The sequence below is a fragment of the Coptis chinensis genome, chromosome 9, assembly GCF_015680905.1.
Source record: "Coptis chinensis isolate HL-2020 chromosome 9, ASM1568090v1, whole genome shotgun sequence".
NCBI lineage: Eukaryota > Viridiplantae > Streptophyta > Magnoliopsida > Ranunculales > Ranunculaceae > Coptis > Coptis chinensis.
Genome location: NC_141464.1, coordinates 16,168,726 through 16,195,684, shown reverse-complemented (window position 1 = coordinate 16,195,684; position 26,959 = coordinate 16,168,726).

The following is a 26,959-nucleotide window of genomic DNA, read 5'->3' as shown; positions in this document are numbered from 1 at the left end:
AACTGTGTTTATAGAAATGCATAACCAATTCTCTGGAATAAAGTGCCTCCTTATGATGTAATAGAGGGAACCATCCTTGACGTAGAATTTTAGTATCAAAATATGGGTGAAATAGCCCGCTCTGTGCCAGACATGGGGCTACTCTAACTCAGGGAGAAAGTTTATGGTGGAACTCTCGACCCCCTTTCATGAAAAATTTGGAGAACCAATATACTACTTATTTTAGATTTGTTAACTAGACATCCATATTCTAGTGCAGACCCTATATTTCTTGTTCTACTTTGTTCTTTTTGTTCCATGTAGCTCTTATTCTTTTACAATTAATCAATTACCTTTAGAAAAAAAAAGAAATAGACTGCTCTGAAAATTTTCATAAAGTTTTGCTCGAGCACGAAAATTTGAGTGAGGGCCATTAACGATGGAAGGAATGGAGTAGTGAAGATAATTTAGTGAGAAAGGGAAGACTGGATTTGAGAGGTGTCTAGCCTTGCTATAAATAGGCACCAATCTGAAAGTTAAGAAAATACGGATCGAGGTGTCACAAGGTAGTTAGACCACGTGTATCTTCTAAAATAATTCTATCGAGGTGCTTGCTCCAAAAATCGTTTAAAGTTAAATCCCTAAGACTGTGAATCAAACGTGGGAAGAGATAGAATATACGAGAGAAGGTTTCACAGGGTAGTTTGACCAACTTGTATATTCATAAATCAATTCAACAAGGTGCAAAAGTGGATGTAGTGTGGATGGGAAAGAATAGGGCATGCGACTACAAGGAGTGGCGTACTCTTCCTAATTATTTTTCTTTTTCTTTTTATTTCGAGCGTAAGTAGCGTAAGTAGAAGAACAAAGAATACGTAAATGTAATCTCACAATAAGTTGTAACAACGTATAGGGATGTTAAAACACACCATAATGACAACGGGAAAACAAAATACAAATCTAGATATTAGATAGGACTATATGCCACATCAACAACATTACGATTATAAAACTAACGAGCATGAAGACTTGAGTAGCATATTCAATTTGTCGCTGCTCGAACTTTTCTGGCGCATCCATGAAGTGGAAGATTTGGAAGAACCTTAAGAAAAACGTTATTATAATTAAAGAAAAAGTGTAGAGGGAAGAAGATGAAAGGATTGAATATGAAGGATGTGGTGAACTTTCTATTTATAGAAAGAAAATGGAGACATTTTCTGACCGTTTTGGTGACGGTTTTATAACCGTTTTGCAAACCGTTAGTGGACGGTAAAGCTCGTCGTTAAGTGTGACGACAAAAAAAATAAATAAGAGTTGAACACGCAGAATATAATATATATATTGGAGATATATAAGATCTAATATAATATTTGACAAGGCAGAATTTTTGGAAAATGTAGGAAATAAAAGACATACTAGGGTGGAAAATTAAAATGCAAACACGTAAATAAAATATCGGACATAAATAAAATATAAGTCTGAGAAAATAAAACGTCTACTGAGAATCCTCAGGGGCTGCTGAAAAAGAACCATAAGTCCTGCGACGGCGTGCTGGACGAGCTCCTATGGAGGCTAACTGCTCCTAGATATCGCCTAGAGTCTGCATCACCTGGTTCTGAAACTGGTGCTGGTTCGCCATGAGGATTCCCTGGAACTGATTCTAGCTAGTAGTCATATGATCCTGAAATGCAGTCATAGAAGTGTGCATTTCTTGCTGAAATTCGCCCATGGTGTCTGTCAGCGACTCGTGGCGAGTGGTCATATCCTCCCTGAATTCGCCCATGGTATGTTCCATCAATACTTGGCGAGTATACATGTCTCGCATTCCACTGTTCATAGCGCGTAGGGCATCTATAGGATGGCTCATCTGGCTCATAGCAACCTCATCAAAGAAAGGTGGAGGTGGTGGCGGAGGTGGAACCACGTTATCATGTTCAGCTGCCATGCGTGCTGTGGGTTCCCATGGAGACATTATGCACTTCTTGAAAACATTCATATTCTCATATGGCAGCATAGGAGCTAATGGGGTGGTAGACAGGAAACCCAAATTAATCATAACGTTCGCGACAAGAACGACAAGAGGGGCTAACCTGAGTGTGGCATGCGTAATGATGTCGAATAGAAAGGTCACTATGCAGAAGTTACCTTTTCACTCTTGGAGGACCCAGAGTAGGTGTAGAAATGTCTTGTTAATTTCAGATGGCTTAGAGGTCGACTAGAGGTATGCCCATGATCCCGGATATCAAGGCGGGTGTGACTTGGTGGGGCATGTCATCGATGGTGACCCAAAAATGGTCGCCATTAAAGCCGCCATTTTTGTTGAACTTGAACACCAAATCCGTCGAATAACTACCACCATTGGCATAAAATAGATACTCCCATCCTCTAGAGTGTATTTCGTATCAAAAAATGGAGCAAACATCCTACTTTTAAATAGGGATCCAAAAAAAAATTGACTGAGATTCGCTTGTTTCCGACCATTTTGTGATCGCAGGAAGATGATGGGTATTAATTTGAGATGAGGGGAAGAAATTGAAGTTAGTGGTGAAACAGAAGTCGATTATGAGTTGTAGTGGTCGCGCGCGAGACTTCGATTTAACTTGGGGCTGTCTCGTGCAAGACTGGAATGGGAGACAAGATCCGGATTTTGTGGAAGAATAAATGATGTAATGGTGACGCGTGGTGAGTTGTCTTGATTTATAAATAGGCCGAGAATCACGAGATTTGGTCGGGTCCAAATTTTTTTCCAATCCCAAATTAAGCCTAAAAAATGTAAACGCGCACACATGACTTGTTCAGACTCCGAATTGGATAAATGAGCTACCGAAATGATCGGCACGAAAAATGCCATCCAATTATATAAGTCATTCTCAAAGGCCAAAATAGATTTTGCAAAGAAGGAGGGATGTTTATTTATAAATAATGATTTTTATTTATTTATTTATTTTTAATGGTTTTATTTCTATATAAGGGAGATTAATGTGAACAGCACTAGATGTCCAGAAGACTCACCATTTAAACTCCTAGGCAACTGATAAGTGCTCAAAAAGTACAGTTTAACCCTCGATTATGCCTCTTGTTTAGCTATCTTAGTAAACTAATAGTGTTTGTAAGTTATGTTTTATGATTCTACAGGTGAAAAAGAGAGTTTTGTGGAATATTAGAGAAAAAGGGGTAAAACAGAGCAATTCAGAGCAGTAAGGATCACATGGGAAGCCCGTGGACAATCATGGAGAAGGCTAAGGAATTGGAGCTATTAAAGATGCGACTTGGACCTATTTTAAAGCATATTTAGAAGCCCAAGGCAAAATGATTCGTTGCTTGGACCAAAGCCCGCAAAAGAGGATAGAAGGATAGAGCAAAATAGGGAAAATAGACTTCCGCGTCTGGGACGAAAGGATCGTGCGTCCAAACGCATGAAATGACACTATAGCCACTTGTTTCTTAGTTTTAGAGACGAAGTTAGACTTTGAAAGAAGTTGATTTGTATTAGGAAACAAATGGCAGTTTGGAATGCTTCTAGAACTCATTGTAACCCCTATAAATAGAGGACCTAAGTGCCTCATGTAACTCGCCAATTTACTTATATTCTTGTCTCCAGAACTTTAGGCAAAGAGAGATTAATAATAAAAGATTTGGTTTTAACTAGTCGAGTCTTAATAAGTTAGTCTTTCTAGTCTTATGTTCTTCGACTCTTCTTCTTCTCGTTTTTCGTGTTCTTCATTCTTCATGGAAGGTTAATCTTCTCATTCAAGGGAGGAGATGAAGCCGGTGCTTAAGGTTTAATGATTCTTCTAGTTCATGGTGTTCTTCAATCAGGTTAGTTCTTTATGCTTTTAGTTATTAGTTTCATTGCCCACACCAGGGGATGGAAGTATAGAATAGGGTTTATGTTTTGCAATATTAATATCATGCTAGTGTTCTTTACTTTTATTGTAGTAGTATAGTTCTTTAGGGTATTTTTTGTGTTGCCTTAGAAGGGGCTCAGGGAGTGGCTACCTAGGGAAAGTATTCTTTGTGTTTGGCTTAAGTGGTGATTCATTGAATGACCGCCATATTAGGAAGTACTCCTTGATGTTGCTCTCGGTAATACATTGAATGGCTGCCCGAGCTTACATAAAAGGAAAGAAGATATTAATAGCATAAACATAGGAACAACCTTAAGTAAAGTTAATTGTTAACGATGTTTCGTCTAAGAAGGCATCGGCACTCGCTCGATTGCCTAATTGTAGTCTACTTGTAAGAACAAGCATGAAGCAGAAGGTCATAGATCAAAAGTATTGGTGGATTCTAATCTCTTGAATTCTCTCTCTTATAAATTCTCAATAGTTTAGTTAGTTTAGTTTAGTTTAGCATTAGAATCTAAAATCTCTACAATCATAGTTTTTAATCCCTCAAACCCCCTTTCCAGTCCTGTCCTTCATATAATATATACTTAAAAGTGGAACGATACCCTACTCATCCTTTACTTATTGAGGGATAATTAGGTTTTGATACGCTTCTATTTGTTCAACGACCATCATCTATCTACATCATCCATATATCATCTCATAAACACAAAAAGAAGTAGGTCAGGAACTGTCATGTCGACTCTGGAGCAAACCTAATCCAGCCAGACTATAGCTTCACCTTTATGTATTATGGGTCTAGGGGCAGGTCGGTACCATCTTGGACCGTACACGCTATGGTCTAATAATATTACCCTTATTACATATGGCTATCCTCAAACTTCCCTAAAGGGAACTCAAAGTAACCAAATCAAAGTAACCATTGCCCGTACGTGTCCTAAGTAGGCAACATCCGAGGTTGAACACGAATCTCTACGTACACAGCTTAATGCGAGGGGAATTTTAAAAGACAACAATATATACAAATATACAAGGTGAGTCTTTTAACATCAGATCCTTAAGTATAATCGATTATTTTAACGTCAGATCCTCAAGATGATTGCGAGTCTTTTAACGTCAGATCCTCAAGATGATTCCCAACTTGTGGGAGAAACGGCGCAGCGATGAAGTTTATCCTACTCAGCTGGTGTCAGACAAAAGTATACCTTATACCGGCTAGTATTGGATATGAAGTTAAGACCTGGACAAAAAGGTGTTTGACAATGCATACACCACCCCATCCTTCGCCCACGTGGGTTTACGAGCAAAAGTACTACGACCATTACCTATTTGTGATGAGTGAGACTTACACCAAATGATTAGCTGAAGTTCGCGAGGTAGAAAGTAGAAAAGGGAAGAGAAGGAAGGAGGGGAAATTTTTGGTACCCATCGTTTACCAGCAGGAACGTTTGCTAGCATTTCAGAAGACATTTATACTCAGTTCTGAAGTAGAGTTTTTGTGGACTACGGCTCCGGTACTTGCAACCACACACTTCAAAGTACTTTTGAAATCATAAAATAGAAGATGGCCCGGCTACCAAAATGACGTACCCTTTATAGAAAAACAAAATTGAGTACGTCAAACGAAACATCTAGTCTATGTAGACCGGATCCTGAAGAAGAGTCTGTTCAACATTTGGGGAGCGTGACTCCTGGTAATGTTTGAGGCGTTGGCCATTTACTTGAAATTCGCTGTTATCTTGTGGATTAAGCAAAGAGACTGCCCCATAATGGGTCACAGCTGACACAATGCAAGGACCAGACCATCGTGTTTTCAATTTGCCAGGAAAAATATGTAATCTGGAGTTTTAAAGTAAAACTTTGTAGCCAATTTTGAAATCTTTACGCAAAATGTGTTTCTCGTTCACTCTTTTTATATTAGCTTTGTAGGATTTTGAGAGATCATAAGCATCACTCCGAATCTTCTCAAGCTCATTTAATTGCAGTTTTCGCTTCTCGCCTGCCGCGTTGATATTTTAATTGAGGCTTTTGATGGCCCATAGGGCACGATGCTCAAGTTTAACTAGCAGATCGATGACAAGGTTTTCCAAAAATGATGCGGTAAGGAGACATCCCTATAGGTGTCTTAAAGGTCGTTCGGTATGCCCACAAGGCATTCGATAAGCGGAGAGACCCGTCTTTTCTTGAGGGATTGACAGTTTTCTCCAAAATGGACTTTATCTCTTTGTTGGAGACTTCCACTTGGCCACTCGTCTGTGGGTGATACGGAGTAGCAACTTTGTGAGTAACTCCATATTTCTTCATTAAAAACCCAAAAATTTTATTACAAAAACGTATACCCCATCATTGATAATAGCTTTAGGAACACCAAAACGAGAGAAAATGTTTTCTTTTACAAATTTCACGACAGTCTTATGGTCATTTGAGTGACATGTGAGTGCCTCAATCTATTTGGACACATAGTCCACATCGACCTGAATGTAGAGAAAACCTTGATAAATAGGGAAGCGTCCCATAAAATCAATGCCCCAAACATAAAAAATTTCCACAATTAAAATGGGATTTAGGGGCATCATATTGCGTTTGGTAATGCGACCCAAGTGCTGAAAACGAATGCAAGCTTTGCAATGTTCGTGTGCATCGCGAAAAAGTGTAGGCCAGTAAAAACCACACTGCAAAACCTTGGCTGCAATTTACTTCCCACTTAAATGACCACCGCAAGATTGTTCATGGCAAAAAGATAACACGTCGGTGTGTTTCCAGTCGGGAATGTAGCGACGAATGAGTTAGTCGGAACAATATTTAAAATGGTATGGGTTATCCCAGAAATAATATTTTATAGTGGATAAGAACTTTTTATGATCAAGGCGTGACCAAGAGGAAGGAACTTCCTTAGTAACTAGGTAATTAACGATATCCGCGTACCATGGAGAGGAGAAAATTGAGTACAAATGCTCATCTGGGAAGGAATCATAGATGGCGTCAGAATCACTATCAATGTCACCAACCAGCCTTGATAAATGGTTGGCCACAACATTTTTAGTTCCTTTCTTGTCTTTGATTTCCAGGGTGAATTCTAGCAAGAGAAGGATCCAGCGAAACAATCTCTATTTCGCATCCTTTTTCGCGAGGAGGTACCGAAGTGCGGCATGGTCAGTATATACGATGGTTGAAGATCCGACCAGGTAAGGGCAAAATTTATCCAAAGCATAGACAACAACTAGGAACTCTTTCTCAGTTGTCGTGTAATTATGTTGAGCGTCATTAAGAGTTTCACTAGCGTAGTAAATGACAACGGGTTTCTCATCACATCGTTGGCCTAGTACGGCGCCAATAGCAAAGTCGCTAGCGTCACACATTAGCTTGAATGGTTGAGACCAATCAGGGGGTTGAATGATAGGAGCGGTAGTCAGGGCAATTTTTAGAGTCTCAAAAGCTTGTTTACAGTTGAAATTGAAATCGAAGACCGCATCCTTAAGCAGTAGATTGGTTAAGGGTCGAGCAACTTTAGAAAAATCCTGAATCAATAGTTTGTAAAACCTGGCATGGCCTAAAAATGTATAGATATCGTGAATTGTTTGGGGGATAGGTAAAGAAGCAATTTTAACAATTTTAGCTTTATTAACCTCTATCCTGTCTTTTGAAACAACATGACCTAGAACAATGCCTCTGTTAACCATGAAATGACACTTCTCCCAATTAAGTACCAGATTTTTCTCTTCACAATGCGTTAATACTTTAGAAAGGTTAGATAGGCAGTCATCAAAGGAGTTTCCATAAATGGAAAAGCCATCCATGAAGACTTCCATATAACGTTCCACCATATCACTGAAAATGTGAAGCATGCAGCGTTGGAAAGTACCAGGGGCATTATATAGACCAAAAGGCATGTGCTTGTATGCAAAGGTTCCAAAAGGACATGTGAAAGTTGTCTTCTCTTGATCAGCTGGATCGATGACAATTTGGAAGTAGCCGGAATAGCCATCAAGAAAATAGTAGTAAGCATGACCGGCTAAACATTCTAGCATTTGGTTAACGAAAGGAAGAGGGAAGTGATCTTTACGTGTTACGGCTTTAAGTTTGCAATAGTCAATGCAAATTCTCCATTTCACGGGAATACGAGTGGAGATGCATTCATCCTTTTCATTTTGCACAATTGTAATACCGGACTTCTTGGGAACAATGTGGACAGGTTTAACCCAAACACTTTCAGAGATAGGGTATATGATACCTGCATCAAGTAAACGTAAAACTTCATCCCTCACCACCTCTTTCATGGCGGGGTTAAGCCGAAGTTGCGGTTCTCACGATGTCTTTGTGTCGTCATCTAGATGTATGCGATGTGTGCATACACTAGGGTGTATTCCTTTGATATCATCTAAGGACCAACTGATAGCGGAGCGGTGTTTATGAATGACATGAATCAGACGCGCTTCTTCGTCGGTAGCCAAATGGGAAGAAATTATTATAGGATGATGATAAGCACCCAAAAGTGTATTATGAAACCCCTTTGAGACATATAAATTTGGTTAATTATGTGTTTAATAATCATGAAATAAATATGTTTTCATACTTTTGCAGGTATTTGCAGTAAACATGGAAATATTGGTTAAACCTGCGATAAAGCACAAAGAACGGCGTATATATGAATTCTTCCAAATCCGCACAGAAGCATCAAACTTCCAAAGCTCCTACCTCTCGAACCAGGACTCCGAATACGACAAGAGAGCTACTCAGACAATCAGGGCGATGAATTTTACGCAAAGGCGGGAAGTTGTAAAACTGCCCAAAATACCGGACCGCCACTGGACTGCATATGGACCCACTATGCGGGGCCACAAGATTGGATGAGTCATCAATCATGGAGCATGTCAAGACAAAAATAACAAATTATTGGTGCAAAGTTGACACCTTGCATGTAATAAATTAGATTAGGTGTTAATAGTGAAAAAAAAAGGCAAGGTGTCACTTTGTTTTAATGTGGTGGATAAAAATGAATTAATGTGGTTTGATGATTCACGTGGGAGGAAATGAGATTTCTCTCAAATGGAGAAGAAATTAGACAAGGGTGGGGGACACTCCATTTACTCCCTTGACTTATTTTCCTCACATGGCATTATTTTAGTTCCTTAGTGAAAAAAATCATAAGTTAGTTTTTAGTTTTTGTAAGAAGCTTGTAATAGTTTTAATGGAGGAAACACTTGTTTTCTTCTAGAAAATAAATATATCAGTGAGTTTGATTGTTTATCTTCTTCCTTTCTCTATCTCTCTTTTGTTTTTTTTAGTTTATAAATCCTTGTCCCAAGGATCATGAGCTAACTTCCCTTTTGGGGAGTTAATCCAACTCATGTGAGGGTAAATCAATTTTTGTTGGTTTGGTAGGTTGTTAGGAAGAACAACTAGCTCTACACCCTATCCCAAAATGATAGTTGGTGTAGTGTCTAGTTAGGAATCAAAGCAATGAGCTTAGAGATAAGTCATTGCTTAGTTCCACTTGCTAGCATGTGTGAGCTCTTAAGTGAGCCATACATGCTAGGGATAAAATCTTTTCTTCCATTAGGGGCTTGTCTATGAGTCTAGGAAGGATCAAATAACCTTTTTCAAATCAACATCTAATGATAATTTCACATGAGGAGGATTAACTCTCCACCTTTTCTTTCAAATCTCTATTTTGGTATTAAGTGCATGTTTTCAACTTTAATGTCTTTCTTAATGTTTGTGTAGGAAGGAAATCCTAGCTTTAATATTATAACCTTACTCCTTAGTTCCCTTAATTGTAACATCCAATTTGTAGTTGTTCTAAACTTTAGGTTAGTTCGAATCCTTATTCCAACTCTACGAAATGAAGATCGTGAGTAAGGAACCTTGAGTGCTTTTGCATCAATTTAGAGAGTTCAAACCTTTAAGTAGTAGTAAACATGCATATATCAAATGGAGCCGCTGCTGTTCTAAAGCCATAGAACTTGTGCTACAGATTGGAAGTTGCATCAAGGGGGAACCCCCATTCTCTTCCTTCCTTTCCTTTTCGTTCGTTTTTTTTTTTTTTTTTTGTTCAAATTGTATTTTTTTACCTCATAATAGACTGTTAAGCTCACAAAATTTTTTGTTCCACTTCCAGGTACCAAAAGTTAGGACTGCGAAACATCACTGCAGGTGATTATAAGAGTGCTGTAAAAAGTTGAAATCATTCTGAATTAACTGACACGCGTGCACCTGTGTCGAGTCGTGCATGCAGGCCTAAATATCTGGCCCTGTACCTGAAAAATTCGATAATCCTTTGGGATTAATCGCGTCGACGAATTGAAACGTTTGTTTCAGTTCAAGGGCGAAAAAGCGGGAAGCTACAGGTTCCAAATTTCCAGTATTATTGTAATTTTTTTTTATTTTTTTTCTGCATGTATGCCATGTATATAGTATTAGGAAAAATTTATGGATTATTATTTACGTATTAGCCTAGAATTATGCATGAATCATGTGAATATGCCTGTGAATATATATATGCGGTTAACTGATCATGAATTACATATTAATGTATATATACATACAAATGGAACTGTTTTGCATGGTTATCTATATATATATATCTAAGTCACATGTTTAGCATATATATTACCGAATGAGTGATTATTTGCATGTTAGCATCTATAACTTAGGAGTTATACATAGTAATTAGGATGTGTTTTGGTATTTTGGCCATAACTTTGGCTACGGTTTTCTGAATCACGCGTGTGAGCTCAATTCGGAAAGATCTCGACGGCGCGCACGCTGTCTCCACCTAGCTTTGCTTGGTGGAAGTCATTTTCGAGGTCAAAATCAACTGTTTTCCCCTCCAAAATCATCATTTTAGAAAATGGTGTTGTTTAATAAGTCGATTTTGTCAAGAAAGAGGAGAACATTCCAACGAGGGTTAAAATCTGAGTTGGGTAAGTTGTTTCTAAACCCTACGGGGTAAAGCTGCTCTCTATATGACATTCGCAATCTCAATGAGTATTGTCGAAATCGAATTATTATGCAATACAAGAGTCGTATTTTAGTTTATGTATAATACCTTGCATGTTTAGTTTTGTCGTATTTATCTGCGTATGTATACTATCTATGCATGCTAATGTATTTCGACATTATGAGTGATTCAAATTTGCACATTCTGTTGATATATCGTTCACGTAATATCGATTTACAAATTAAGCGTACATATCATTATTCTTGATGTATATTTGCCCATGCATTATGGAAGTATTTATTGATGACACAAGCTTGCCTATTCGTATAGCTATACGTATGAGTAGAGTATCTTCACATGCTACTGCACCTAGTATTGTCTGAGTAGATCGTATTGGCATGTTTGTAGTTTAACCCTTGCATAAATCTTAATAAAAAAAATTAAAAAAAATTAAATTAAATTAAATTAAATTAAAATTAATACCGCCTTTGCATAAAATTTAATTCCATACATCTTAATCATATTCCAATGGTGTCTAGGAAACTTGAAAGATTGAGGTTACTTAATTAGAACCGTGCTTACACGGAAAGCCTCCCTCATATCTCTCTTGTGACCTTTGTTGGTTTATGCACCGCGTATTCTAGCTTCATCGCTCGTTAGCGTGGCTTAGGCATATGTTGTTAAACTATAATGCTTAATATAATAATAAAATTCGAGTCCTACTAAATTCCTTACGTGAGTTAGATCTAATTTTATGCTTGCATGAGATTAAGGTCTGGTTCCACTAAAGATATTGAACATACCTATCGTCGAAAAAAAACGATAAGCAATTGCGTAAGTTCTCACCTAAAATTGTTCGCTCATCGCTTGCTAATTACCTTCATCACAATCGCCCGTCGTCATCAACTTCTGTCATTATGGCCGGCGATCCTCCACCAAGCGAGAGCCCCTCTCGGACTTCTATATTGCATTATAGGAAGGACCTTCTTCTTCCCGCATCAAACTTGAGGACATTGTCGGTGATTTTCAGATCCCACCAAGCGTTTTCAGTTTGTTACCTATATATCATGGTTTGGAGCACGAAAAACCTTACAATCATCTTCGTCGGCTTCAACAAGTGGCAACAACATTTCACCATCCAGTGATCTCTAAGGAACAACTCTTGCTTATTTGTTTCCATTCACTTTAGCAAAAAGCGTCAATCGGCTAGCGGGACAACAAACGATCCATAAACACATGGAATAAACTAGTTCAAGCTTTTATGCTTCAATTTTACACTAAGAAAAAAACAAGCGAAATGCTTGGAAAATTCAATTCTTTTCGTCAAAATCCTCATGAATCCTTTTCTGAAGCATGGAGTCGTTTTCTTGATCTTCTGTTAGAATGTCCTCATCACTGTTGGACAAAGTTTGTCCTTGTTCGTTCATTCTTTAATGGTCTTTCGATCATCAAAAGAAACTCTTGATATAATGAGCGGCGGTTGCTTCATGGACAAAGGAGCTACTGAAGCTTATACTTTTCTTGAAAAACAAAGCGAAAAAAGGTACACTTTGGGGTAACATTGAGTTGTCTCGGTCATAAAAGGAGAATGTTACAAAGGCCACATCTATTTTTGAGGTAAAACCCGATCGAAAAATAAAAATTTGATAGAATCCCTAACTAAAAAGTAGATGCCCTTGCGGTTCAAGTAAGCGATCAACTACCAAAACCGGTCATGAGCGTTGACCGCCCCTTGTGTCCTTTTGTCTTAGTCCTCACCATCGATGCATATTGTCCCTTGTTATATGCTTCCTACTACTCAACAATCGGAGGAGGCATGTGCATTCAACATTCCCAATGCACCGTGGAGCAACATCCGAATTTCGCTTGGCGCCAAAATAACCAACAAATGGGGGCTCCTCCTGGTTTCGAAAATCCACCTGTTCGACCTACCAACAATTTTATTCCATACCGCCAAGGAAATAATCAACAATACCAACAAGGTCAATTTCAAAATAATTCCAATGCTAATTATCAAACCAACCGCAGCCTTGTTCCAGCTAATCCAAATCCCAACTATCATCAACAACTTCTAAGCAATAATCGAGAACTACTACCTGTTGCACAACCTGCGCCAACCATTACGGATAGGACAAATGAGACTTTCTTGGCTTACATGAACCAACAGTCTCAAATTTTAACGTCTATCCAACAATCACTTCAGCAATTTGGCAAGAAAAGAGTCGAAGGCGTGTTTCTGCGCACAAGCGGTTCAAACCCTAAACCAACAAACCACGACCTTTGAACTCACCAATGCCCTGGTCCAAGCACCCCAACCAAGGTGAGGTGCATGCAATCACTACTTTACGATCACGGAAAAACTGTAGACAATCGGATCATTATGCGGATGATCAACCAAAGGGAAAAAAGAGGGTTCCAAGGAATCTATTTCTAATAATGAACCTACGGAAGATTCCCCAGATTCAACAAAGTCAACACCTCCGAATGTAGGAAACAAGAAAGTAGACCCTTTTGCCAAATTCCGCCCTAAGGCACCGTTTCTGCTGACGGCAAAGAATAACATTGATGAGAATTTTGCTGAAATTCGAGAGCCTTTTCAAAATTTAACAATCAACTTACCTTTTCTCGATGCCTTAAAATTATTACCAAAACATGCAAAATTTCTAAAAGATATGTGCACCACAAAAAGGAGAACTAATGTTCCTCAACAAAGCGTTCCTCATTTGAATAGTTTCCCTCCATCGAACACAATGGTATAGTAAAATACAAGGACCACGGTAGACCAAGCGGTTCCATGCACCTTAGGTGACAAATACCGCGCTCTTTGCACTACTAGACCTAGGAGCTAGTGTGAACTTATTTCCATATTATTTATTTAAACAACTAGGTCTTCATGAGCTCAAACCTACCACCATGACTCTACAAGTTAGCCCGATCGTTCCATAAAGTATCCAAAAGGAATTGTGAAAAGCGTCCTTGTAAAAGTCCAAGATTTCTTCTATCCTGTAGACTTTGTTATTTTGGATCTGAAGTTGCATGTGATTCCATTCCTATCATCTTAGGACGTCCGTTCCTCGCCACTTTGCTAATCCTCTTATTCCTTTGTAGAGATGGTTCCATGACCATGTCCGCCGGAAATCTTTCGGTCGAGGTGAATGTGTTCAAGTTGATGAAACAACTTCGAGCGACATTGATGGTGAAGTCAGCGGGGTTGACAACATTCATAAAAGTATTTCACAAACTCTTTTCACGAAGATGAGGTGTACCAATTTCTTTCCTTTAGCGAATCTGAGTTTGAGGACGATGATTATACACAAGAAGTAAATGAGTTATTAGAGTCAGTACCATTATTTGACCCTACAACAGTGATGTCAAGTAACATGGATGATCATCAATTTGTTTACTGCATGGATGATGACCTCCCTCAAGAATCTTTAATACCCACTCCGCCCACCCCTGATTTAAAACCTCTTCCTTCGGAATTAAAATACGTACTGCTTGATGCCGATGGTCGTCACCCAGTTATTATTTATCAAGAAGCACATTTAATTAATGTCATTCAACAACATCGTTCTGCTATTGGATGGTCCCTCGATGACATTAAAGGCATTGAACCTAATGTGTGCACCCATCGCATACACCTCGAAGAAAATGCTAAGACGTCGCGTGAACCACAGCGTCGCCTAAACCCTACCATGAAAAATGTGGTCCGAGAGGAAGTGTTAAAATTACTAGATCAGGGTATTATTTACCCTTCTCTGATAGTGTTTGGGTGAGTCCGTACCGTAGTTCCAAAGAAATCGGCATTACGGTTATGCGAAATGATAAAGATGAATGCATTTCGCTCATATCGAATAAAATGGCGAATATGCATTGACTATCGCAAACTTAATGCCGTCACTCGTAAGGATCACTTTCCACTTCCATTCATCGATCGGATGATTTCGAGCGTTTAGCCCGGTCATGCCTATTACTATTTTCTTGATGGTTATTCAGGTTATTTTCAGATAGTCATAGACCTGGCGATCAAGAAAAGACAATGTTCACTGTCCATTTGGTACATTTGCATATAGGCGAATGCCTTTTCGGCCTTTGCAATGCACACAGTACTTTCAATATTTGCATGCTTCATATTTTTCGATTGATATGGTTGAGCGGTTTATGGAACTATTCATGGACGACTTCTCAATTTATGGAAATTCTTTCGATAGCTGTCTATCAAATCTTGAAAAGGTCTTTACACGTTGTGAAGAGAAAAACCTTGTTCTTAATTGGGAAAAATGCCATTTCATGGTTACTAAAGGAATAGTTTTAGGACACATCGTTTCAAAGGACGGAATCAAAGTCGACAAAGCTAAGATAGAAAAAATTGCTTCACTTCCTATACCAAAAATAGTTCGAGACATTCGCGCATTCTTAGGACACGCAGGGTTCTATAGGAGATTTATTCAAGATTTCTCAAAGGTTGCTAGACCTTTAACCAATCTCCTGCTTAAAGATGCCGTTCTTTATTTCAGTTTCAGTTGCAAACAAGCCTTTGAGATATTAAAAACCGCATTAACTACCGCTCCCATAATTCAACCACCTGATTGGTCTAAACCTTTTGAATTAATGTGTGTGGCGACTATGCTATAGGAGCTGTACTAGAACAGCGCCGAGAAGATAAGCCCAGTTGTCATTTACTATGCGAGTAAAACCCTTAATGAAGCTCAAGCGTAACTATACCACCACTGAGAAAGAGTTTTCGCCGTTGTATATCGTTAGATAAGTTTCGATCTTTACCTAGTGGGTTCTCCAACTATTGTCTACACCCGACCATCGCGGCAGTTCGATTTATCTATTAAAAAAAGATGCAAAACAAAGGTTGATCCGATGGATTCTCCTTTTGCAAGAGTTTACTCTCGAAATTAGAGATAAAAAGGTAGCGAAAATGTGGTTTGCGGACCATTTATCAAGACTTGTCGGTGATGTTGATCGCGATCTTGAACCTATCGTGATTCCTTTCGGATGAACACTTGTACTCTATTTTTTTCGTCCCCTTGGTACGCCCGACATAGTAAATTACTTAGTTACCGAGGAAGTCCCTTTATCTTGGTCTCGTAATGACCGGAAAAAGTTCTTATCCACTGTGAAATTTTATTTCTGGGATGATCCCTACCTCTTCAAATATTGTTCCGACCAACTAATCCGCCGTTGCATTCCGATTGGGAACACAATGATGTGTTATCCTTCTGTCATGAACAATCTTGTGGTGGTCATTTTAGTGGTAAAGAAAACTGCGGCCAAGGTTCTACAATGTGGTTTTTATTGGCCAACACTATTTAGAGATGCACATGAGCATTGCAAAGCATGCAATTGCTGCCAGCAGTTAGGTCGCATTACTCAACGCAATATGATGCCCTTAAATCCCATTCTAATTGTGGAAATATTTGATGTATGGGGCATCGACTTCATGGGTCCATTTCCAAATTCTCATGGCTTCCTATACATACTTGTAGCAGTTGACTATGTGTCAAAATGGATTGAGGCATTGGCATGTCGTGCTAATGATCATAAAACGGTCGTTTTGTTAAGTAAAAGAAAATATTTTTCTCGATTTGGTGTTCCAAAAGCTATAATTAGTGATGGGGAAAACATTTACGCAATAAAATTTTGAATCATTATTAAAGAAATATGGAGTCACGCACAAAGTGGCAACTCCGTACCATCCTCAAACCAGTGGTCAAGTAGAAGTCTCTAATCGAGAAATCAAATCCATTTTGGAAAAAACTGTCAATCCATCTAGGAAAGACTGGTCTCTACGATTATCGATGCCTTGTGGGCATCTGAGCGACTTTTAAGACACCTATAGGGATGTCTCCGTATCGCCTCATTTTTGGAAAACCTTGTCATCATGCGGTTGAACTTGAGCACCGTGCTCTATGGGCCATCAAAAGCCTCAATTATAACACTAACGTGGCCTTAAAAAAGAAAATTGCGGTTAAATGAGCTTAAGGAAATTCGGAGTGATGCCTATGATCTCGAAATCCTATAAAGCCAACATGAAAAGAGTGCATGACAAGCACATATTGAGAAAAGAGTTCAAAGTCGGTCAAAAAGTTTTGATGTACAACTCAAGATTACACATTTTTCGGGGAAAATTAAAAACTTCGATGGTGCGGTCCTTTCCTTTGTCTCTGCTGTCACCTTATGGGGGCTATCTGCGTGAAAACGTAAATGATGGTAGCGAATTTCAAGTAAATGGCGGTAGCCTTTAAACATTATCATGAGTTGCGCTCTCCAGATGTCGAAGAGACTCTTCTCAATGATCCAGTCTACACAGACTAAAAGATTCGCTGGTGTACTTCTTTCCATGTATTTAAACAGGAAAAGTATGCCATTAGGGTAGCCGGGCCCTCTTCTATTTTCTTTTCTAAAAATCCCTAGAGTGTGTGGTTGCAAGCGCCGGAACCATAGTCCACATAAACTCTACTTCAGAACTGAGTATAAATGTCTTCTGATAATCGAGCAAACGTGCCTCCTGGAAAACAATGGGTACCAAAAATTTCAACTCCTTCTTTCTCCTCCCTTTTCTATTCTCTTCCTCGCGAACTCCAACTCATCATTTGGTCCAAATCTCACCCATCTCGAATAGGTAATGGTCGTAGTACTTTTGCTCAAAAGCAACGGGCGAAAAGGATGGGGTGGTGTATGAACTGTGAAACTCCTTTCTGTCCAGGTCTTGATCTTTTATCCGAGATGAGCCGATATAAGGTATATTATTTATGCGACACCAACTCGGCGGGATAAACCCGTCCGTTATCATCCGTTGCTCCCACGGGTTGGGATTCGTCTTGAGGATCTGACGTTAAAAGACTGACATTCGTCTTGAGGATCTGACGTTAAAAGACTCAACATGTATATACTCATTTTTTTTATTAGCACCCAGCATGGTGCCCAAAGAGAGTCATGATATGCACCATCGAATTTCCTAGTTAAATGACGGGCAATGGATTCCACCGGGCCAACCTCGATCAGTTTTTCTATGTGATTTGTTTTGAGGCGATTTGAGGCTATACCATATGTACTAAGGGTAATATTATTATTAGACCATTGCACATTGTTCAAGGATGGTACCGATCACGAACCCTAGGCCCCAAAAAACATAAAGGATAAGCCCACGATCGGGTTTGGATTGGGTTCGCCAGAGCCGACATGAAAGTTGCCTGAGTTAAGCTGTTGTGATGTGTTGTTTTATTTGGATTTCGGTGTTGTTGACACATTCTTCTCGACTTATGCGTTTGTATATAAAAGTGTAAATAAATAAACCCAAAGTTAAAAAAAAAAAAATTGAATGTGATTTTTTCATATTCTAGTGGATGGCATTTTTAATGCCGATCGTTTGATATCTCATCCGTTCAATTTGGAGTTGAAGCGAATCGAATTTCCACGTTTGAAATTTGAGAACATTCGGGACATAAGGGAATTTCTGTAATTCATTTGTGCTTGGGCCAAAATTTTGACCGACCCAAAATCAAAAAATCGGGTACAAAGCCCAACGGCCTGATCAAGCGGTCGATGCCAGCGGTCGGATGCCCAATTGAGAAATCTACTTATAAATACAACTCTCCTTTCCACTTTCACTCATTCCCTTCTCTCGCTCTTCACAAATTCTTCTTCACAAATTTTCAATTCCTTGAACATAATGAATCAAATAGGCCGATGGGGAAAAGGAAGCAACGCGAATGGGCTATCACATTAATCGTGATAACGGTGTTTATCATTATTCTCTTGTCACTCATGCATAACATGATCCAGAACATCTAGATCTATGTAACCGTTTTTCTTTTTTTTTATTTTCATTTTGTATATTAGTATGGTGTGTTAAATAATTCTCACACATTTGTACGGGTTACGTATTAAATGGAGAAGTTCTGTATTAAATATTTGTGTATATTAGTTGTCTTTTCCTCTCTAAAAAAAATAATAATAATAATAATAATAAAATATAAAATATAAAAAAATATAAAAAAAATAAAAAATAATAATAATAATAAAAATAAAAAAATAATAATAATAATAATAAATAATAATAATAAGTAAATAAATAAACAAACCATAACAAAGATAAACCATCCAAAACTCACCAAAATAATTAATGGATACACATGGTGTTCGGGAGAAAATCGCATACGCTTACAAGGTACACATAACACTTGTCACACATGCAGCTCGATTATTCTATCCATATTCTATTACTGAGTTATGATCATCATTTTTGAAATTACGTGTAAGTCTAACTACCCTGTGAAACTTTCCTCCGTATTTTCTAATATTAAACCATCTCATTAATTGTATTTGGATATCTGACATGACAAAGACTTAATGTGGATCCCCTATGATGCTGTTCATAATCACATGGGTCATTAACTATACTTGGACTCCATATTGGTCTAGCCTCATAGATTGGCTATAAATCTCTTCTTTTTCAGCCATTCTTATTCATACAATTTTCACTATCCTTCCCTCAGTAATAGCTCAACCAAGAAAAATAACGGCAGAGAAAGACTACCTAAAAACTTTCAAAGAGGGCGGTTTTCTCCTTATTTTGACACCGAAATCATACGTCGCGGATGGACGCCCCTTCTATATCATTCAGAAATTTGGTTATTCAGAATTGGTTTTGATGTTCTACCAATTTAGCGGATATGAAGATGGAAAATTCTACTTCAATGCCTATGGACAACGATTGGAATTGAATAAGGAAATGATCTCGACATACTTCAAATCCCAATAAAACCGGGGAGTCCCTTGTTCAAGAGTCATCATTCGATTCCACAAAAACTTTCTGCGAGCTACCAGTATCTCATGGCGGCGTCGAAAATACACATCACATGGTTCTTCAACGCTCTTTGAAGCAGAATCAGCGTGTTGTGCTCCACTAGTTGGGACATAATGTGGTAGGTACATCACACCAATCGGAAGTCACAAAGCCTCAACTTCACCTACTTTGGATTTTGCAAACTCAAAAGAGATGACTTTTATCCGATCAACACCTGCGGAGCGTAATCACCAAGAAAACAAGAAGGTCGGCACCTCTACCCACTTTGGCATGGAGATTATGAGATTATGATGCGTTCTAGAGACACCCCTTCAAAGAGCATATATAAAGGTACTTCAAACAGACTACTCCGTTGGTTTTGGACCCACGATACTCGATAGATGAAGCGAGAACACCCCAAGCTCAAATTGACCATTTATTTGATGATAATGCCATCTTTGAATATTATTAATCCCATGGAAGGCATTAAACTTCTTCATCGGGGTTTGAGGGAACTACACGCTTGTCGAGGAATATCATCATCACAACTCTTGAGGATTTCCAAGATCGTCAAACAGCGCATGATGTTGAGCGAGGAGGAGATCTTGGAAAATCATTCTCAATCCTTGCAAAATCACGCTCTCCTAATGGAAAATCAAAGCGATACTCTCTGCCCGTACCAAGGGGACATTCGGATGCATTTCGGCCAACAAATAGTAGACCTAAACAATTTGGTGCAAAATATGCATCTCAAGATCAATATAAGAATCCATGATATTACTAAGTCAATAAGTATATAATCATCTATGTTATTACGTTTTTCCGTCTTACTATGTATTTTGTCTTATCTTTTTGTCTTCTTTTGTATGCAATGCTTAATATGATTGTCATCATTTCCATTGTGACTAATATAATTTTAATATGTGCTACAGGAGGGTCTATTTTCTTACATATTCATTTTTCCATCCAGTTGCCGGTATCGTTACCCATTTATTTACTTCACCCACCATGGTATCTTCATCAAACATTGCATCTTCATCATCCATGGTACCTCCCAAACTCATTCCTGAGCAATCCTTTCAGTCTATGATGGATTCCAATGCATATGGCCATCTCTTCCATAATTACATCACAAACATTGGGTGGTCTTCCCTAATTCTTCAACCTGACCAAACTTATTCTCCGATTTTGGCTGCATACTTTTATGCTAATATGGAAGACACACCAGCATTCAACCATGCGCATGGTTTCTACTTAGACGGGTTCACAATCTGAGTTGGTGACACACCTCATATCTTTTCTGAACAACAACTTGCCCTATCTTTGGACCTTCCATACCACGAACCTGCTGCATCTTGGCAGTACATCTATCATAATTCTTACCGTTCCTTTCAGTGACAAGCATTTTGCGACTCTTATGGTGATGGTCTTGAGGTCAAACGAGAAGGAGATGGCTATGTGCCATGGCGCAACATCACCATTCCATTAGCAAGCATGACCATGAACATGGGGACTGCAATGTTATTTGTACTCCTAAACATTATGGGAGATTGGCATTTTTCTACTGCTAATGAGAACGCTTGCGTTGTATTTGATGCACTAGCTTCGAGGGTCATGCATTATTTAACATTTTAGGTTGTGTTATCTCCGGCTGAAGCGAGCTCGCGACTTTTCGGGATCGGTATATACTTTTACCAGTCACCGCTTGCGAATCATGAAGACACATTTCCACGGTTTGCAGCCACTTTTCATGACTGGGTCAAGATAGATTCCATGTGCCCGATAAAGCGAATCATTAAGCTCATTGAGGTTTCATCAATGGAAGCGTCCCTTCGATACGAGGCATGTTCGATGTTACCCAAAGGGCGAAAAAGATGAAGACCAATTTGGGGGAATCGGAGACAAAGAATGGGCGAAATTTGGCGGACTATTATCTATTGGTAGCGATGCTAAGGAAATGCATTTCCTTAAAGAGGGCCTTGGACCTTCACATCCTTTGGATGGTAAACTTGAGTTTGCCATTGTACATATATCTAGCTAAACCTTATGTTTGGTGTGCTATTGTTTTTCATGTTTAGGTATGCTATGGTTCATTATTTAGGTGTGCTATGTATCGGTGTGCTATGTTTAGTGTGCTATTGAACATTTTCTTGTTCTTTCTGAATAATATATTATGATCTCCAACCTCTCTATTCCAGCAATCTAGCCCTAATTTTGCTCACGGTTCTCAAGTACTTTCTCTCTTTAATTATTGATCAGCCGAGGACTAAGCATCATTACGTTTGGGGGTGCTTTAAACCTGTAGCAAAAATTAGGCATCTTGTAGCCTGTATATAGTTTTTATTTTCATATTAATAATTGTACTTAGTGACAAAGTCTTGTTTACTTTTCAATGATGAAAATTGTCTAGAAATCTCACATTAGTATCCGAATTAGGATTTGTTTTTAAGAAACTTTTAGATATCATTATGCAATAGTTTATACATCTTTTCATGAATATTCATGTATACTTGAGTATCATCAATTGTACATAGCGGTAAGTTTTGGAACCAACGGTTAGTTACTTAAACTATAAATCTTGTGAGAATCTAACCAAAAGCCTTGACATGAGTGATTTGTGTGTGATGACACGGAGAGGAGTAGTTTTTCGATTAGAGGAAATCACGCGATCTACTTACTTTGATCACCACCGAACCCCTAGAGAATTTAGGCCTTCTTTGGATCGACATAGCTAAAATTCTTACATTTACAAATTTTACGCTAGTCACTCCACTGAACCGTTCATCAAACCTTTCACTTTCACCAAAAATTCCTTACCCATTTATTAAACCAAATAAAAGAACCCACCTAAGTGATGAGTATGAGAATTAGGATGAAATGTGGAAAGAATAAAGAGAAAGACTTGTCCCAAATAAAAGTCAGTTACTTGCTTCATGAAAGAAAAATAGAATCATGTTTTTAAGCCATCTAAAAAAAAAAAAAAAAAAAAAGATATAATAATAAATCCATTAGAGGCTTAAGAACAAGGTTATAAAGCTCAGTTAGAAGAAGGAAAGAAAACAAGGATTTCTCTAGTGTAAATATATGAAGTCCCTATTCTCTCATACTCGTAGATTTTGATTATCCATTTCCATTTTCTTGTACACTATCCACCTAAGCCCCATAATACCTAATAAAGACCTCTAGCTCAATTAGGAGTAGGGTGATGTGATAATAAGTAGCAGACGTGATTGATCGACATCGGCTCCTCTGACTGTCATTGAGATGTGAGGAAACGTGTGCCCACTGCACACTAGAGTTAACAAAACCTGAGTGGTAAAATTTTGAGTGGAATTGTGTTTCAACACATACCTGTGAGAACCCATTTAGGTATGCTCTCCAAAGGATCCAGAAACAACCCTGCTAGTATATTTCAATGAAAAGTTCACTGCATGAATAATCATATGTAGATGTTTTAATTATTGAATACATATTAACTTGAGTTTCAAAGAAATCAATCCTCGTTCACTGCTAAGGAGATGTATGGATATCTGAGATTAATTTAGGAAACGAGTTTCTGTCACTGAGTCGTTGTAGTATAAATGAAGTTTGTGAGTATATTTTCTGGAAAACTCTCACGAGGCTATAACTCGTCCACTAGGGAATTCCTAGTGGTTTAAGGCCTTGTTGCATATGGTCAATGCAACCGCACTCTGCGAAACGAGAATTAGTTTAGGACTACACATTTTTGGCCACTTATCTATTTTAGTGTCTCTTCTTTGCTTGAGGACAAGCAAAGTGTTGTCTGGGGGTAGTGTGATAAACACCCAAAAGTGTATTATGAAACCCCATTGAGACATATAAATTTGGTTAATTATGTGTTTAATAATCATGAAATAAATATGTTTTCATACTTTTGCAGGTATTTGGAGTAAACATGGAAATATTGGTTAAACCTGCGATAAAGCACGAGGAACGGCGTATATAAGAATTCTTCCAAATCCACACAGAAGCATCAAACTTCCAAAGCTCCTACCTCTCGAACCAGGACACCGAATGCGACAAGATAGCTGCTCAGACAATCAGGGCGATGAATTCTACGCATAGGCGGGAAGTTGTAAAACTGCCCAAAATATCGGACTGCCACTGGACTGCATATGGACCCACTATACGGGGCCACAAGATTGGATGAGTCATCAATCATGGAGCATGTCAAGACAAAAATAACAAATTATTGGTGCAAAGTTGACACCTTGCATGTAATAAATTAGATTAGGTGTTAATAGTGAAAAAAAGGCAAGGTGTCACTTTGTTTTAATGTGGTGGATAAAAATGAATTAATGTGGTTTGATGATTCACGTGGGAGGAAATGAGATTTCTCTCAAATGGAGAAGAAATTAGACAAGGGTGGGGGACACTCCATTTACTCCCTTGACTTATTTTCCTCACATGGCATTATTTTAGTTCCTTAGTGAAAAAAAAATCATAAGTTAGTTTTTAGTTTTTGTAAGAAGCTTGTAATAGTTTTAAGGGAGGAAACACTTGTTTTCTTCTAGAAAATAAATATATCAGTGAGTTTGATTGTTTATCTTCTTCCTTTCTCTATCTCTCTTTTGTTTTTTTAGTTTATAAATCCTTGTCCCAAGGATCATGAGCTAACTTCCCTTTTAGGGAGTTAATCCAACTCATGTGAGGGTAAATCAATTTTTGTTGGTTTAGTAGGTTGTTAGGAAGAACAACTAGCTCTACACCCTATCCCAAAATGATAGTTGGTGTAGTGTCTAGTTAGGAATCAAAGCAATGAGCTTAGAGATAAGTCATTGCTTAGTTTCCACTTGCTAGCATGTGTGAGCTCTTAAAGTGAGCCATACATACTAGGGATCAAATCTTTTTTCTTCCATTAGGGGCTTGTCTATGAGTCTAGGAAGGATCAAATAACCTTTTCAAATCAACATCTAATGATAATTTCACATGAGGAGGATTAACTCTCCACCTTTTCTTTCAAATCTCTATTTTGGTATTAAGTGCATGTTTTCAACTTTAATGTCTTTCTTAATGTTTGTGTAGGAAGGAAATCCTAGCTTTAATATTATAACCTTACTCCTTAGTTCCCTTAATTGTAACATCCAATTTGTAGTTGTTCTAAACTTTAGGTTAGTTCGAATCCTTATTCCAACTCTACGAAACGAAGATCGTGAGTAAGGAACCTTGAGTGCTTTTGCATCAATTTAGAGAGTTCAAACCTCTAAGTAGTAGTAAACAAGCATATATCAGGTGACTACCATCGGGATCGAGATACATGTACTTCAAATCAGAAGGTAGAGGTTTTAAATCCGGAGTTGGAGGATTGGTGATCAAGGATTCGTGAGGGGCTGCCTCTTCAATGGAAAATAGCAAGTCAAGCTCTTCTAAATCGGTTGGTAATGCAGTAGTAAGGTCAAATAGTGGTATTGACTCTAATAATGCATTGACATCCTTAACATACGAGTCATCGTCAAACTCAGGATTATCAAAAGAAATAAATTGGTATACCTCGTATGGGGGAAAAGAGTTTGTGACATATTCCTGTGCCAGATTATCAACCATGATAATCTCACCCTCAATATCAGGATCAAGAAGTTGTTTCATTAAGTTGAACACATTGACTTCTACAGAAAGGTTTCCGAAAGGCATTGTCATTGAACCATCCCAACATATGATGAGAGTGTTAGCAATTGCAAGAAATGGACGACCTAAAATTATAGGAATGGAGTCACAGGCAACTTCGGTATCTAGAATTACTAAATTAACGGGGTACTAAAAATATTGGACCTTGACTAGGACATTTTCTACTATGCCCTTTGGGTAGTTGATGGAGGGATCCGCGAGTTACAAAGTCATACTGGTAGGTTTTAATTCATGATGACCTAACTGCTTGAATAAGTAGTAGGAAAGTAGGTTAACACTCGCGCCTAGTTCTAAAAGTGCAGTAGTGGTATACTTGTTGCCCAACATTCATGGCACCATTGGTCGACCTGGGTCTTTGTATTTGACCACACCATTGGTAGCAGTAATAGAGGGAAACTACTCAATGAGAAATGCTGGTTGAGGAACATTCGTTCATCCGTTGTTGGTGCACATGTCCTTCAAAAACTTGGCATGCTTGGGCAAATGCTTAAGTGCATCAAGGAAAGGTAGGTTTATGGTCAAATTTTTGAAGGTTTCTCGGATCTCATCTAAATGCTCGTCAGGTTTATTCTTTGCCAAACGGGCAGGGAACAAAGCTTTTGGGCAAAATCGCGCATATTGATCAATGGCATCTTTCCCCAGGGACATGGTTGTAGATTTAGAAGGAACAACTTCGTCCGCTATAGGTTGCAAGGTAGGAGTTGGAAGGACATCAGTCGCAGCTTTCGTAAGTTGAATGTCTGGCATACGTATGTGATTGTCGACGGTTCGGCGAGAACGAAGGGTGGTGATGGCATTCACCTCACCCTTGCTGGGATTACTAGATCCTAGTGCATTGGTGAGTTCAAAAGCAGTGTTTGTGGGCTTAAGGTTAGGAATGGCTTGGCCAGGAAACATGCCCTTTTGACTTTTATCTTGTGCTAACAGTTGAAGAAACTATTAGATATATGCTAAGAGTTGAGACTGTTAATTCATGTAAGTCAGTAAAGCTTCAGCCGTTTTATCGGCAGTGGATTATACTAGTGGAGCGGCAGTAACAAGTTCACGGTTATTATTTACGGGTTGATTTTGGTAGCCATAACCTGGATTAGCGGGAACAAGACTGCGGTTGTTTTGGTACCCTATATTGGCGGTGTTGGGAAACTGACTTTGTCCTTGCGGGAATTGGAGGGGATTCCCTTGACGGTAGGAATTGTAGTTTGTGGATGGCTGTACAGGAGGGTTGTTGAAACTCGGAGGAGTTGGCTGTTGGGTAGGGGTACACCAAGCCAAATTCAGATGTTGTTACTAAGGTGCATTAGGGATGTTGAAAGCACAAGCCTCTTCCGATGGTTGGGGAGGGCACTCGTATGCCAAAGGACAATAAGAATTGAAGTGCTCAGGACTTAAGTAAAGAAGACATAGGGAAGCGTTGCCAGCCATAACTTGTTTGGGTTTTTGATTATTCACTTGAACTGAAAGAGCATCGACCTTTTTGGTTAGGGACTCGATCAGAGTTTTTAATTCTGGATCAGGTTTGAACTCGAACATAGACGTAACTTTGGTAGGAGTGTCTTTAGAAGATCTGGAATAATCAGTGTTACCCAATAGGTGTTTCGTGAAGCCTGTTTCTAGAGAAAAGCATATGCTTCAATAACGCCTTTGTCCATGAAACAACCTCCGTTCATGATATCTAATGTTTCCTTTTGATGGTCAGAGAGACCATTAAAGAATGACCGAACTAAGACAGCGGTGTCGAGTTGATGA